Raw genomic sequence first — 17,539 nt, 5'->3', positions numbered from 1 at the left:
GATCACATATGTGTAAGTGTGGTTACCATAGAGGTGAAGATGTGGGAAGAGAATTTTAAAATGAAAATCTTTTATATATTTGTATAAATAATGTTAACAGATGTCAATCAGAATCTTTATAATTAATTTCCTTTAACAGTATAAGAAACAAGCATTTTAGGGAATCCAGTTTAAAGAATACATTGAAAATGCAGAAGGTTCCATTCATCTCTCTTGCCCAGTGATTTAAGGGATTCTAGGTATCACGCTTTTGTCTGATTCAAAATATGCAAATATCCTTTCCCATTGTGTAGATTGTCTATTTGCTTTGGTTGTTGTCTCCTTAGCTGTTCAGAAGCTTTTCAGTTTAATTAAGTCTCTTTTGTTTATTTCTGTTGTTGCAATTGCCACAGAAGTCTTCTTCATAAAGTCTTTCCCCAGGCCGATACCGTCCAGTGTTTTTCCCATGCTTTCTTTGAGGATTTTTACCATTTCACGCCTTAAGTTTAGGTCTTTTATCCATCTTGAATCCATTTTTGTGAGTGCAGAAAGGTGTGGGTCCAGTTGGAAATGTACGGCTAAGACAAAAACTGTTACATGTTACCGAATTCTAATTGCACACTTGAAATTTGGGCCAACACTGTTACAATAAGTAAAAGGAATTTCAAAATAGTTTTGCTATCAGTTTCTGCCAGTATATAGTTTTCTTGCTGTCCACAATTTATTTTATATTATTTTTCTTTATTTTAAAGACTTAATTATTTTTAGAGCAGTTTTAGGTTGATGGCAAAATCTGCAAGAAGGTACAGAGATTTACCTACAGTCCACGCCACCACACATGTATTATCCGTCACCTCCCATTATCAATATCCTGCACCTGAGTGGTATTTTGTTATGACTGATGAATCTACAAAAGCACGTCACTGTCACTCAAAGGCTATAGTTTGCAGGAGGGTGTACTCTTGGGGTTTTATATTCTGTGGGTTTGACAGCATGTATGATGATGTGTATTTATCATTACAGTATCATATGGACTATTTTCACTGCCCTAAAAATCCTTTGTATTTTCCTTTCAAGCCCTGGAAACCACTAATATTTTTACTATCCTCATAGTTTTGCCTTTTTCAAAATGGAATCAGACAGTATGTAGTCTTTTTAGATTGGCTTCTTTCAATTGCAATTATCCATAACTTTACTTGGTAGGTAATTTATTTATAGCACTGAATAACATTTCATTGTCTGGATATGCCTGAGTTTATTCATTTACCTATTGAAGGACCTCTTGATTCCTTCCTAATTTTGACAATTATGAAAAAGAGTTTATATACAGGCTTTTGTGTGGCCACAACTTTTCAGCTCCTTTGGGTAAATACCAATGAGCAAAAGTATTGGATCGTATGGTTAAAGTATTTTTAATTTTGTAAGAAACGGCCATACTGTCATCCAATGTAGCTCTTCAGTTTGCATTCCCTTCAACAACAAGTGAGAGTTCTTATTACTACACATCCTTGTTAGCTTTTGGTGTTGTTGATGTTGTGGATTTGGGCCCTTCTAATAGCTGTGCAGCAGCATCTCGTTGTCATTGCAGTTTGTGTTTTTTTCACGTTGAACATCTTTTTACATGCTCACTTGTCATCTGTGTATCTTTTAAGTGAGGTTTCTGTTAAAGTCTTTGCCCCTTTTTTGCTTGGATTATTTCTTACGTTTGAGTTTTAAAAGTTCACTGCGTATATTAAATAACATTCATTTAGCAGTTGCGTTTTTCAACTATTTTCTTCCAGGTTATGGCTTATTGTTCTCTTGACGATGTTTTTTGCAGAGAAGTTTTTAAATTTTAATGAAATCCAGCTTAGTTTTTCCCTCATGCATCATACCTTTGGTGCTGTGTCTAAAGAGACATCACTATATCCAGAGTCATTTATTTGTCCACTAATATTTTCCAGGAATTGTATAGTTTTGCATTTTATATTTAAGTCTATCATCTACTTTGTGAAGAATGTAGACTATGTCCAGATTCATTTTTTTCCCCTGCAGGTGAATGTCCAAATACTCCAGCCCCCTACACTGAAACAACTAGATTTCCTTCATCAAATGGCCTCTGTTCCTCTGTAAAAGACCACTTGCCCATATTTATGTGTGTGTATTTCTGAGTTTTCTGTTCTGTTTATTATCTCTTTGTATATTATTAGCATTATATATTTTTTTTTGAGACAGATTCTCACTACGTCACCCTTGATAGAGTGCCGTGGCGTCACAGCTAATAGCAACCTCAAACTCTTAGGCTCAAGCGATTCTCTTGCCTCAGCCTCCCAAGTAGCTGGGACTACAGGCATCTGCCACAATGCCCAGCTATTTTTCTGTTGCAGTTGTCATTGTTGCTTAGCTGGCCTGGGCTGGGTTTGAACATGCAAGCCTTGGTGTATGCAGCTAGCTCTGTCACCACTGTGCTACCAAGCCTATTTGTACATTATTTTGTTGGTACCACACTGTCTTGATTACTGCAGATTCAAATTAAATCCAGAAGTCAGATAGTGTCAGTCCTTTGACTTCTTTAGTACTGTGTTGGCCGTTCTGTGTCTTTAACTTTGTATAAACTGAGTCAGTTCATCAATAACAATAAAATATTTTGCTGTGATTTTATCGGCACTGTATTGAATCTATAGTACCTATAGTCAATTTGGGAAGAACTAACATTTTGCCAATATTGAACTTTTTATTCATGAGTGTGGAATATCATAATGGCATAAATACCATTTATTGTAATTCATGTTTAAAATCTATTTCCGTTTTGTAGTTCTCGTCATATAAATCTTGTTATGCTTTGTTATATTTATACCTAAGCATCTCATTTTGGGGGAGCTAATGTAAATCTCATGGTGTTTTTAATTTCACATTCCACTTATTTGTTGGTATTATATTGAAAAGTAAATGACTTTCATATATTAGCCTGGTATCATACAACCTTGCTATCTTCACTTTTTAGTTCCAGGCAATATTTTGTTAATTATTTGAATTTTATGTATAATCATGTTATTTGTGAACAAAGACAGTTTTTTATTTCTGCCTTCCCAATCTGTGCACATTTTATATCCATTTCTTATTAAAAATGAGTAGCAAGGGAGGAAATCCTTGCCTTGTTCTTTTCTTAGTGGGAAATCTTTGATTTTCTCACCATTATGTTACCTGTAGGGGGGTTTGTGACTATTCTTTATTAAGGTGAACAAGTTCCTCCCTATTCCTAGTTTACTTTTTATTTTTCTCTTGTCATATAAGGTATTGTTTTTTTGTGTGTGTGTGAGACAGAGCCTCAAGCTGTTGCCCTGGGTAGAGTGCTATGGCATCACAGCTCACAGCAACCTCCAACTCCTGAGCTCAAGCTCAAGTCTCTTGCCTCCACCTCCCAAGTACCTGGGACTACAGGTGCCCACCACGATGCCCGGCTATTTTTTGGTTGCAGCCATCATTGTTGTTTGGCAGGCCTGGGCTGGATTCGAACCCACCTGCTCAGGTGTATGTGGCTGGAGCCTTAGCCGCTTGAGCCACAGGTGCTGAGTTCAGGTATTGTATTTGTTAAATGCTCTTTCTTTATGTATCGATATGATCAGGAGATTTTTCTCCTTACCCCGTTGATGTGATGAATCATTCTTCCATGCCTGGGATAAATACCACTTGGTCATAATGTATTATTCTTCCTATACATTATTGGATTTGACTTGCTTATATTTTGTTCAGAATATTTTTTGCATCTATATTCATGAGAAATATTGGTCGCTAGTTTTCTTTCTTTGTAATATCTTTATCTAGTTTTGGTAGCAGGGTAACACTAGACTCACTGAATGAATTAGGAAATATTCTCTCTGATTCTGTATTCTGAAAGATATTGAAAGAATTTGGTATAATTTCTTCCTTAAATGTATGTTAGAATACACCAGGGAACCCATCTGAACTTAGCACTTTCAGTTTTAAAGCTTGATATACGTGAATCCAAATATTATAGAAATATAATTGCTTGCATATGTTTAATTGTTGGTTACAGACATTTTGTTATAGTCTGTTCCTTGTGGGAGTTATGGCAGATTGCACCTTTCTCCCCTGATTTGCTTACTGCATTTCTATTTTAAAATTTGTTGTCATAGGGTTGTTTATAACCTGCCATTAGTATCCTTCTAAGGTCTATGGGTGGCTCAGTGTGTATTTATTACCTCATCTTTAGTATTTCTTTCTTTCTTTTTAGAGATGGGGTCTCTGTCTCCCAGACTATAGCATCGTGATATAGCTCACTGCAGCCTCAAACTCCTGCACTCAAGGGATCTCGTCCCTCAGCCTCCCGAGTAGCTGGAACTGCAGGCATGAACCACCATGTCTGGCTCCATCTTTTATTTTTGATATTATTAATTTGTTTTCTCTTTCTTTTCATTTCCTAATGTGTCTAGAGGCTTATAAATTTTATTGATCTTTTCAAGAGACCACCTTTTCATTATATTGATTTTTTTCTATTGATTTTCTGCCTTCAATTTCATTGATTTCTGCTCTAATACATCTTTTCTCTTCTTACTTTGGACTTCATTTGCTCTTTCATTGTTTTCTAGTTTCTTAGGGTGAAAACTTAGATTATTGATTTCAGATCTTTATTCTTTCTCTTATGCATTCAATTCTATGAATTTTTCTCCAAGCATTGTTTTGTTGTAGTCCACAAATTTTAATAAATTGTACTTTCATTTTCATTTATTTCAAAATATTTTAAAATTTCCCTTGAGAGTTCTTCTTCAACTCATGTGTTATTCAGAAGTGTGTTGTCTGATTTCTATGTACTTTGGAATTTTCCGTTTATCTTACCTTTACTGATTTCTAATTTCACTGTACTCTGGAAATAGATATTGTTGGCCACTGTAATTTATTTAAGGGATTACCTTAAAACGTATAACCATGTTGCTTTTTCTACATTTTAAAAGCTTTTTCACGCATTGTTCTTCCATCTTCACTGACTGCCTTCACAATACATAAGGCTTACATGCTAAGTAACAGAGGAGTAACACATTAACTTATTGAACTTTCGTTTACACTATTAGTAGTGAAAACGGGGCAGGGGAAAGAAAAGAATACTATGTAGTTCAATTGCTTTGGTTGTCAGGTGTGCAAGTTAAGTGTGTCTATTGCAAAGGGTAAAGATAGAAATTCAGTTTTCAACAGAAATAAATATGCCCATGACATTTCACTTCTGTCATTTTCCTCTTTATGCAAAAAAGAGAACATTTGATTTCAGTAGGCAATAACATACTTATTTACAAATGAAAGTTTTTTACCCTTTGGGCTGGAGACAGTTCAATATTCACTGAAGCCTGTTTCCTTATGATTCTGTGAATGCAACCAGAGCGCATTTCCCACATCCCCTGTAGATCGAGAAATCTGAGTTGTAATTAAAATAATGATAGCATGTAATTGGTAGTAATTTTATTCTTTGGCCTCCTTGCCCAGACTGTAAAATCCACCTGTGTGTTCATCAACTTTACCCCCTCTTATCTTTTCTTTTCCTTTCTTCTTCTTTTTTCCCTTTTTCCACTAAAACCTTCTCTTATTATAGAAACCACATTGTCCAATGGTGTAGCTAGAGCCATATGTGGCTATCGAATAATTGAAAGGTAATTACTATGATTCAGGAACTTCATTTTTAATCCCATTTAGTTTTACTTATTTAAATTTTTTTAATTTTAAGTGCATATATGGCTAGGGGACATTGTATTGAACAGAGCTTCCCCTGCCCCCCCCCCATGTCCAGCATTCAATCAAAAGTTATAAGGTATAGTAAGAAAATGGAAAAAATAAAGAGATAAGTAGAGGTAATAGAAAGACCACAAGATAATACTGATTACGAAGTTTTCAGATGCAAGTACACTTTATGTATTAAGGAAGTTAGCAAGAGAAAAACAGGGAAGACCATGGAAGAAGGACAGAAAAGGGAAATGAGCCTCCAGTGGTGTAACTTTCAGTGAAATGCCCTCCAGATGCCATGGGAAGCTTTGGTGTGTAAAATGCACCAAAGAATTTGTCCTATATCGTAAGAGAGTTATAATTGTGTATTCCTTTACTGATCTGTCATTGAATGCAGCATGCCCTAAAGCTAAATTTCCCCAAGTAATTCTGCTTCTCTTAGTGTCTAAGTAAAGTCATCTGAAGAAGGCGAGATGTGAATGACCCACATGGGGGAAGCTGGACGAGGACCACAGGCAGGAATAGACTGGGAAGCAAGCTTTGTGACAGCCTTACAGCATAACAGGCCCCCACACTGACAGCAGCGGCTAATGCCATAGTTCTTAGTGTGATACTCGGATGAGTAGCACCAACAACACAAGGGAACTTGTTAGAAATGCAAATTCTCTGATGACATTCTCCCTCCTGTCATTTATCTATTTTTACATATTATTATCTTAAGCACTATTTTTTTAATCTATGATATAGAATTCCATTATCTGAAACTCAAATAAGTCTTTCAAAAAATATTTTTACATTAATATATCTTTTTTTTGCAGTTTTTTGGCCGGGGGCTGCATTTGAACCCGCCACCTCCAGCATATGAGGCCGGCACCCTAATCCTTTGAGCCACAGGTGCCGCCAAAATATTTTTACATTAATATATCTTTTTATAAGCCAAGTAATTTTTAATTCAATTTTGTCTTTTTTGACAGCATTTTATTTTATTCTTCCTCTGTCTCACTTGTGAGTTCTCATTTATACATGAGCCACTCAAATTCAAGTAAGAATTAGAAGCATAAACTAACTATAGTAAGAAGTTTTGAGAGAGCAAAAGATAGGAAAGTTGGATCTGTTTTTTGTATTTTTTTCCCCAGAAAATTGGCTAGTGCCAGAATCTTCAGGGAGGCATCGCAGATGATGGCATTTATAACCAGTGTGCATAGCTCTGAGAAAGATGCCAGGACAGTCCTGGCAAAACCCCACATCTGTTCTATACTAATGCCACATCCCTGTTTTAAGCTTTTACCAAAAAATAATACTGATTTTTCTTATTCTGCTGTTTGCCTCATGCAGGTTTTTCTCATCAACTAACTCTGACTAAAAACCTGCCCTGCTGTCAGGCAAGCTACGAAAAGCCATGTCTAGACTTTCAAACAGTTTGGCAAATTTTACAAGTTGGAGTGAAACTAGCAGCTGGATACATCTTATCATTCTGTTATCTGCTTTTTCCCTGTTTGCCTGAATGGATTCCTTTTCACCTTCTGTAATTTGTGTGTGTTTTTGAGAATAAGTAGTATACTGTAGATTTGGTAGCATTTCCTAACAAGTATAAACCTTGGCTAAGAAGGACTCTGAAGGGAGGGGTGTGCTGCTGAAGTGCTCAGAAATGAAGATTTTGAAAAAACAAAAAAAATCCCCAGTCTATCCTTCTTAGTCATGTTCCATAAAACAGGTTTTTAAATCTCTTTAGCATGCTGCTTTGAACTTAGATATGAATTAGTCAGTGTTATGGTTGCATCTATCATATTCCTCAATAGCCATGTTAGACCACTCTGAGAAAGAGAACCCCGGTTCAACAGATTGTGCCCATTCACTTCAAATAGCCCTGTTTAATAGTACATGAATTCCTTCTTAAGTCAGAACTTTACAAAGATAACAAAGAGACACTGAACCAATACTCTCTTAAAAGAGCTATAAATATTTTAGTTTACATGCTGTTGGCCTTTAGATAAAAGAAATGGACTCTTTCTTTCCGCACTGATACATTTCTCTCTTACTCTTCTTTTAGCGGTGTCAGTAAAAATTTATTTCACTTCAGTCCCAAGAAGGGGCCCTGTTATGGTTCATCAAGCAAAGGACATTTCACAAGGGAGGGATGGCTTACCTCTCTTCTGCTATTACAAATAATCTAAATCACAGAGGGCATAATTTTGCTTTGATGGAGCCAGATTTTTTTAAATGAAATTGTAAATCTCTCACATCCTCCCTCATAAAAATACCTCTTTTCTACAAAAGGTAAGGGGTGACTTGGAATTTGTATGAGGTAGTTTCATTTGCAATCCTTTGTAAAATATGACAACAATTAGAGTTCAGTACAAAGGGAAAGTACTTACGTCCTCTTTGGTTTCTTTTTAGGCTGGGTAATGGAGTTGTCCTCATGATTCATTTTGTCTTATTGAATCTTGCCCCAAGCTTTGGACCCAACATTTATGAATAAACAAATGTACTAGTACAAATTATGGTACTATTTCATAAATTCCTCTTGGACTCTCAAGGAAGAGGTAATATTTTGAAACAACTCAAATAGTTTTAATGTTCTGTGGTCAAATAACATCTGTATTAGTTTCTTAGGGCTGAGTGACTTAAAATAACAGAGATTTATTGTCTTCATTTTAGAAAGTAAAAGGCTGTAATCAAGGTCCAGCAGGGTTGGTATCTTCTGAGGTACATGAGGGACCATTTATTCCATGTCTCTCTCCCAGCTTGCAGTGGGGTTGTTGGTAATCTCTGATTTTCTTCACTTTATAAATTCACTGATCTCTTCCTTAATAGTCCCATGGCATTTCGCCTCTGTATTTTTGTGTCTGTGTCTAAGTTTCAAATTTTTGTAAGAACAAAGTCATATTGGATGAGGGGCCATCTTAATGACTTTATCTTTTTCTTTCTTTTTTTTTTGTAGAGACATAATCTCACTTTATCACCCTCCATAGAGTGCCATGGCATCACACAGCTCACAGCAACCTCTAACTCCTGGGCTTAAGCAATTGTCTTACTTCAGCCTCCCAAGTAGCTAGGACTACAGGCGCCCTCCACAAAGCCCGGCTATTTTTTTTAGTTGCAGTTCGACAGGGCCGGGTTTGAACACACCACCCTCGTATATGGGGCCGGCGCCTTACCGACTGAGCCACAGGCACCTCCCCTTAATGACTTTATCTTAATTTGATCATCTGCAAAGACCAAAATTTTAGGATAACTATTTGATGGAATGTGATTCTACTTCCCATCTTTCAGTTTAATGCTTTTGTCCTTAATATAATACAGGTTAGAACTATAAGATCCAGTTTAATTTCTAGAGAATCAAATACCTCCAAAGAGATAGATAAAATATAACAATAATACATATTTAACTATATTAAAATAAAAACTTAATTTTAAAAAAGAAGATATATCTCACAATTTGTGGCTGTACAGGAGAGCTCTGATTCCTTTGGGGAACAATGAATGTGGTGGTGAGTAGAATATCGTAGGGGGCAGATGATGAGTTCACTGTGAAATCCATGGGACAGAGTGGGCTGCTCCTCCATCAGAGGAGATTAGAAAATCTCTATACACTACGTTTGTGCCAGTGCACAAAATCATATCTACTTCTTAAGGTTCCGGGTATGAAAACCAATTGACGATTTCCTTCTATAGAAAACCTGGCTATGAATGAATATAAAATTGTCACTGTAGTAAAACAAAAAGTCATACAAAGTGACAAATAATGGATGAACATTATCACACCTGTATAAGTAACTCTATAAGAAATAGAGATAATAGTTTGTAAAATCAAAAAATAAACAGCCAATATTCTTAAAAAGATGGGAGATAGAATTGAAACTGTAGTAAAATAATATACACTAAGAGATGGCTGTGGAGACAGACTGCTTGAGTTTAATTCCAAGTGCTACCGTTTGTGTGATATCAGGGACTTTTCCTACCCACCATCTGCAAGAAGGGGCAATGACAGCAAAGTCCCTGCCTCACTAGCTTGTTATTAACAAACACCAAGATTTGAGAATGTGCAGTCTACAATTTCTGTCCATAAAGGAATAAATTTAGAAATGAATAAAAAGAATAGACTCAAACATACTACATACGTTTAAAAATGTTTTCAAAGGCAGACTGTTATAGAATCTATAAGTAAAAGAGTAAATACTATAAAAATTAACCAAAAATTTGGGAATGAAGAAGGAAGAAAACTATAATATATTTAAATTTGAGGGATACAGTTAATATTGATAGACACATGAAAATGTTTAGTTTTACATATTGCCTCTATTGGGGAAAAAAAAAACATTGAAAACTAACAAATTAGGCTTCCAAATCTAGAAGGTAGGGATAGAATAACAAAATAAGCCCATGAAAAGTGGATGGAAGTGAGTAACAAAGTTGAAAGTAGAGATTTGCAAGACAGAAAACAGGGAAACTATAAAAAAAAGTCAAGAAGACTGAAAGCTGAATTGTTGAAAGAAAAAGAAAGGAAGCATGAATTACCAATATTAGGAGTTTAATTTATTGCTGTGTAAAGTTTAAATACATAGTCAAAAATTAAAGTAAAATATACTAAATATTAGGCTATGCTCGATAAACTTAATAAACTTTAAGAAGTAAAGAATTACATTCAATAAAGAAAAAATAAAAATAAAAATCCTTATTATGTAACCTTCCAGAAGCAATTTACATTCGTATATAAAAGTAGCCTCATCCAGATAAAAGCCAGGCAAGAGAAGAAAACTACATTAAAGCTTATGTTTAAGTAGATATTTTTTTAAAATCATAAATAAACACCATAGACAGCGTCAGGCAAATATTAAAAATATATGTCCTAATTCATTAGGGGATTGTTTAAAGAACTCAAAGATGGTTTAATATTCAGAACATCTCTAATGCAATTTACCAGATTAATGTTAAATGAACTATTGCATGTAAATTTTTATTTGAATACAAATAAGTAGCATAATGAAAAATAAACTCATTATAAAAAATAAGCTTTCAGCACTCAGGTATAGAAAGAAATTTTCCAAACCAAATAATAGAAATCTAGTAAAAATCCAAAGCAGAATAGAAACAATATTTAAAAATAAAATATTTTAAAATACCCTCTCTAAAACCCATAATATTATATTATTACCTGATACTAAGATCGGTAATAACTATTTAATTAGAATCTCCGCCATCAGAATAAGACAAGAAAAGAGTCTCTATATTTAATAAGGAAGAAAATATTTACAGACAACACAAACACCAATAGAAAAATTATTAAAATGAATGAAGACAATTTTACAACTAATAATAAATTATTAGAAAGTTGCTGGATACAATATTAATAATAAAATATAGAAAGCATTCCCAAAGGTCATTTATGTAGTCATTCAACATCAGAATACATCAGTGGAAATAAAAGACAATGGTATTAGGTATTTGTGGAAATTATAATTAGAAAATACAATTAGAAATTCCCAGTAACAATGTATTTAAAGCATTTAATTATTTCAATTATTTGATAACATTTAGTCATTTTGTCTTTTTGAGATAAAATTCTCACAATTAGCCATAAAAATTCTTTCTCAAAAGTGTACACTTCAGTGTTTTTTTTTTTTTTCATGTTCTCAAGGTTCTGTAGCCATCACTACTATCTAATTTCAGAACACATTCTTCATCTTCCAAAGGACACAACGCCTCCTCCCCATGCATTAGCAGCCATTCTTTATTCCTCTATTTCCCCAGAACCTAGTCACCATTAATCTATTTTTGGCCTTTACCAGTTGCTGTATTCTGGACATTTGATTTAAATAAAGTCATATGATATGTGACCTTCAGTATCCGGCTTCTTTCACTGAGTATAATTATTGGCAAGGAAGTAGAAAAATTCAAAACCTTATACTTAGCTGGTGGAAAGATAAAATGCTCACCAAATGCCCTCCCTCATGTGCACAATGCAGGAGTATATTTCAAAATAACTATGAGTAAATTTTTAATGTCTTACCATAAAAAATAAGTAAGTGAGATGATGGTGATGATAACCAGTTTGATTTAAGAATTCCACATTGTGTGTCAACTCATCACATTGTACCCCATATCTGTATACAGTTTAATTAAAAATTAATAAAATAATTAAACAAGGGTAGATTGATTTTTACACTTGATCTTAGCCAAAAGGCCGAGAAGCTATCAAGGGTAGATTGATTTTTTAAAAAGGTTAAATGCTGCAGCCATTTGTGAAGCACTTTGGCAGTTCCTCAAAAGTTAGACATGAGTTTCCATACAACCTAGCAAGTTTGCCTTTTTATGAGGTTTCCATACAACCACTAACAACATTAACTTGCACACTCTTCCTCTCACTTGCCACTCTTCTCTAGATCAAAAGAAGGCAGTATGATTTAGCACTTGAACCGGGTCTCTGAAATCAGGAGACTACACATGTGAGTGCTCACTCTTTGTTTACCCAAGGTTGACTTCTATAAAATGTCGATAATATTGCCATCTTCATTTATTTATTCAACAAATATCTTTAAACTTTATCTCTCACATTATCAAACGTCCTAGAGATACAATGATAAAGAGAACAGCAGAGAAAAAGTCCTCACTCTCATGGAGCTTTCATCCTATTGCAAAAAGCATAAACTATATGTTTTTATATAACTATATTTAGTTTTAACAAATTAAATACCTTAAAATGGCAAACAAGTATGATATACAGTTGAATTATATACTAACAAAGCTCATAAAAATAAAAACTTAAAGTAATAGGGACAATGTGTGATTTATGTAACAGCAGATGCAATATTATAGTGTGGTCATAGGTGATAAATTTGTAAAGGTGATTCTCTTACATATTTAGAGCATTAGAGACAAAGTAAAGAAGAGGTACAAATATCCTGATGATATTAATCCAGTGTTCCAGGAGCAGTATGAAGGCCAGTGTGACAGGAGAAGAGTGATCGAGGTGGAAGATGAAAGGATATGAGTTCACAGGGGTAGAATCCACTAAAGTGCTGGCCTATGATGCAGAATGGGGAACGTAAATATTTGATTTCTCAGAGCAAGTAAAGCAGCTTAAAATGGAGCAGCTCACCAACTGTGTCACTTTACTGGAACTCTCCTGATTTTACCAGTAACACCCTGTGTTCAGGAAAACCATCAGTCCTAGAGAAACCAGGACATTTGGTAACTCATTGATTAAGACTGATGTTTGACATTAGAATTGGCAGCATGGAAATCTTTCCTCACCTTGATAGGATTGTAAGTAAAATGATGAAGAAAGCATGATTTCTTTTATGCATTCAAGAGAATAAAGGAGTAAGTGATAGAATAATAGAATAAGTTTTATGAAGAATATATATAAGATATTTGGAGATTTTGTTGAATAGTGATTCTTTTCCCCACTGCATGCTTTTCTTTGGTTTATCAAAGATCAGATGGCAAGTAGACATTGGTTTCATCTCTTGGTTTTCTATTCAGTTCCATATGTCTATGTGTCTACTTTTGCGCCAGTACCATGCTGTTTTGATTACTGTGGATTGTAATACAGCCTGAAGTCTGATAGGAAAGTATGGAGAAACCTCAAAGAACTAAAATTAGACCTCCCATTTGATCCTGTAACACCATTACTAGGAATTTACCCAGGAAAAAAAAAATCATTTTATCATAAGGACATTTGCACTAGACTTTATTGCAGCTTAATTTACAATTGCCAAAATGTGGAAACAACCTGAATGCCCGCCAACCCAAGAATGGATTAACAAGATGTGGTATATGTATACCATGGAATACTACTCAGCCATTAAAAATGATGGAGACTTTACATCTTTTGTATTAACCTGGATAGAGTTGGAACACATTCATCTTAGTAAAGTATCACAAGAATGGAAAAGCAAGAATTCAATCTACTCAATTGTAATATGAAGCCAGTAATGATGTAATACATACCCACTTAAGAGAAAAGTTCAAATCAATTCAAGTTGGGGGACAATGAGGGAGTGGGTAGAAGGGATGGGGGATTATGGTGCATGGCATACCTCTAGAGGATGGGACACTATTTTATAAGAGGGACTTTACCTAACAAATGCAAACAGTGTAACTTAACTTTTTGTACCCTCAAAAACCTGAATTAATTTTAAAAAGAAGATAATTGGGAGATTTTCTATTAGGTCATTAAATAAAATATGTCTGATTTTGATCCTAAGTGTAGCTTATGATCTCTCAAACAAGAAGCAGTACAATTAAAGTATGCACCTAAACTATGGTAGTTTGTTTATGCCAGCAGTTAAGAGGTCTGGAGAGCAAGTAGCAATAAAATTACAAAAGGCACGTTCCATAGCTTGTTGAGAATTGAATATTTTTCCTTGCAAGAAGTTGTCCACAGCCTGGAAGAAGTGTTGGTCCATTGAGGCAATTCTGGAGAATTTCAAAGTCTATCCTTGGTCTGGGTAACATAGGGTGGAGTGCTGTCTTGCAAAAGGATCAGCCTGTCTCTGTGGACCAATCTTTGCTGTTTAATCATAAATATCCTCATTGTTTCATCCCATTAGTTGCAACGGACATCTGCGGTAATCAATGGACTAGGTTTTATGAAGCTAAAATATAAACTAAAAGGAAATGGAAAAGTACATCAAAGATTTGTTTGATTGTTTGCTTTCTGGTTTTGTTTAAAATATAGATTCCCTGGGTGGTGCCTGTGACTCAAGGAGTAGGGTGCCAGCCCCATATACCGGAGGTGGCAGGTACCAAAAAAAAAAAAAAAAAAAAAAAAAAATATATATATATATATATATATATATATATATATATATATTCCTCACCTAACTCTGTCCATACAAGGACATTCTTGAGTCATTAGATATGGTACAAATATATATCATTTTCAATCTTAACATTCCCTCCACATGATTGCTGGGATGAAAGAATTTTGGAAAACTCACTTATATTGATTAATTCCATTCAAATGTTTCTTTCTCTCTTCTTTCTAATAATTTGACTCGTCTATTTTCTTAAAGACCATTGAAACGTTTATATTTCATGTAACACAGATTCTAGCATACTCGAATTCATTTGTTTTTATGCTGCTATAAATTGGCTTAACTTTACATCACATGCTTGTGTTATTAGTATATGTCAAGGTTCTCTAGGGTAATAACACATTGATATGTCTTCCTGATTTGTGCTGATATATGATTATGTATATTCTAGATGCTTGCTAGATTGATTCAATTTGGAGATGCAATTCAAGTAAATCTGCAGTAATTTCTTTTATTTATTTTTTTCTTTTCTTTTTTTATTGTTAAATCATAGCTGTGTACATTAGTGCAATTGCCTGTACCCATTCTAAGATGTACCATAGATGTGGCCCCCACGCATTACCCTCCCTCCACCAAAACCTCCCCCCTCCCTTCCCCTTCCTTGGCCCTTTCCCCATATTCTTGTGCTATAGTTGGGTTATAGTCTTCATGTGAAAGCTATTATTTAGCTTCATAGTAGGGCTGAGTACCATGAGGTTTTTTGGAAAGCAACAGGGTATCATGACTGCATAAATGATCAGGTTTTAGTTTTAATTGCAATTTATGAAGATATACTGTGTACTGTGACTTAATGAATTTACAATATGAAATCCTCTAAAGGACATGCACAAATTCTTCTTACAGAGTCCTCTGCCTGGGAACTACATATAAGTTCACTGCAGTGTTGTAGTTGAGAGATGCTTTGCTGCCAATACCCACTTCATTATTATTTATCTCAAAGTAATAGGAATACATTCTTCTTTCTGTTCTGCAGTGATGTCCAAACAGTCAAAGCACAACTGCAATGCTCTCTTCTTCTCTTAGAGGTGTAATTTAAATTCCGAGATACTCAGAATGAGAAATTAGAATGCCTTTCGCTCCATTTATAAAACCTGACAGCTTAATTCCAAAGACTCTGGACATTTAATTAATGAAAAGTGAATCAAGCCTTCAACATTTAAAAAGAAAATCTATAATTTGGACTCTTCTAGCAAGCAGAGTGGAATGTCAAATTATTTGGGGTCTATGGACAGGATTTTTTATAACTTTTATGATGTAAGTGTTTCATAATAATGTCAAAACTTCTGCTCTATTAAGTCAGCCTGCAACTGATTCAATACAAATTGCCTATGACACTAAACTGTATTGATGTCTTACCAGGGAGATAAACTTGGCCGTGGAAAGTGGGCCATGCCCCATCAGCAGCAAAAAAAAAGATATTTGGGAAATGGCATGACCAAGCTGCTTACCACTCCTGGAATTGCTAGCCAGTTGCAGTGGCTTTGAGGGGGAACCACTTAACCTCGAGTAACCTGGAAGAAAAGGATTTAAATTGGAGCTGACAGTCTGGTTTTGTATGGTAATTCTCTATTTGCTCCAGCTTCTCTTTCTACTCAGCCTTCAGGTATACATGGTAGATTAATTAGAGGCGCTCTAAGCTGCAAATTCCATAGGATCAAGAAACTGGCCAGTAGAGCAACTTGAAAATGTTGACAAATGTAATTTCCACAAGTTGCTGCATTCACAGTATTTTCCAGAGAATATTTATTTCTCCTCCAAATGTCAGGACTGATAAATAGCTATAAATAATTTGAAAATAGCTTACATTATTATACTGTGTGCATGTAACTGCAATTATAGACGATATCTGTAGGTATCACAAAGTCTTTAGTGTGTAAATCAGAGATGCTTTTTCTCCAATTATATTTTTATAGAGTCCAGAATAAAACAAAACAGAAATATGGGAGATGGGAATATTTTGTCCCTCTCAGTGGGTAAATAAGACACAAACATGTGTCCAAGAGGAGATGTTATTGAAAATTATGGAGGCAAGACATGATTGCAAGAGGGACTTTGCCTAACAATTGCAATCAGTGTAACCCGGCTTATTGTACCCTCAATGAATCCCCTAAAATAAAAAAAAGAAAAAAGAAAATGAAATACTAAAATGTAGAAGCATAAAGCATATTGTATAATGCTTAAGAAGGCAGTATAAGAGGAGATAGAAATGAGAGGATGCTATAACTCAACTTCACAAAAGAAAAATTCTCTTATGTTCATTTAGAATTTGTTCAGCACTTAGTTTGTTGTTGGAAGTAATTAATTTTCCACCTCTAGAGGTATTTAGGCAATCATATGACATCTTAGATTAAAACAGTAGTTTTCAAACTTGTTTAGACTTCACCTCCTATTATTAAAATTGTTAAGTCTTAATAAACACATACATGCTTCATAAAACAATACTTACCATTGATACCTATGATGTATTTTGATATTTTCTCTATTGTTTTATATAAAAACTAATTGCCATGACTCTTAAAATTTATTCTGCATGTTACTAATGTTTCACAGCACACACTTGGAAAGATACCAAACTAAGTGTCCTCTTAAATCTCTTTCAATCTCATGATTTTATAAAAATAAAACATTAGTATACTGATGGATTAGAAAAGGAAACTCTCACATCTCTCTTATTTGAGTAACATAAATCTGACTTTTAGCCACCTCATAGACCTGATAAGAATTGTTTCTTAGTAAATAGCGGGGATCATAATCCTTTCTAGAGTCATGTCAGAGTTTTGCAGGCCCTAGAAATTAAGGCGAAGATAAAGAATCCTAATTATCACAGTCAAGTGACCAGTAAGTTGCTTATTGCTCAGGGCAATGGAGGTTCTCTTGAGATAGCCATTCTAATTGACTCTGGGCCATGAATGAATGGGGGCAGGGATCTTCAGTATCAGATGCCAACACATCTTGGGTTCTCATTCTACTAACATATACATTTCACTACGTAGAGGTCTTATCACCTCCACCTGTGTGGACTTCTAGAT

General features: G+C 34.7%; 1 pseudogene; it reads right to left on the bottom strand.

The window, feature by feature from the left end:
- Positions 1-11,709: 11,709 nt before the first annotated feature.
- LOC128579911 (uncharacterized) lies at positions 11,710-11,884 on the bottom strand (annotated as a pseudogene).
- Positions 11,885-17,539: the final 5,655 nt, after the last annotated feature.

Source organism: Nycticebus coucang, chromosome 2, assembly GCF_027406575.1.
Source record: "Nycticebus coucang isolate mNycCou1 chromosome 2, mNycCou1.pri, whole genome shotgun sequence".
Classification (NCBI taxonomy): Eukaryota; Metazoa; Chordata; class Mammalia; order Primates; family Lorisidae; genus Nycticebus; species Nycticebus coucang.
Note: the sequence above shows the minus strand (reverse complement) of the source record. Positions and strands in the feature narration are given on the sequence as shown.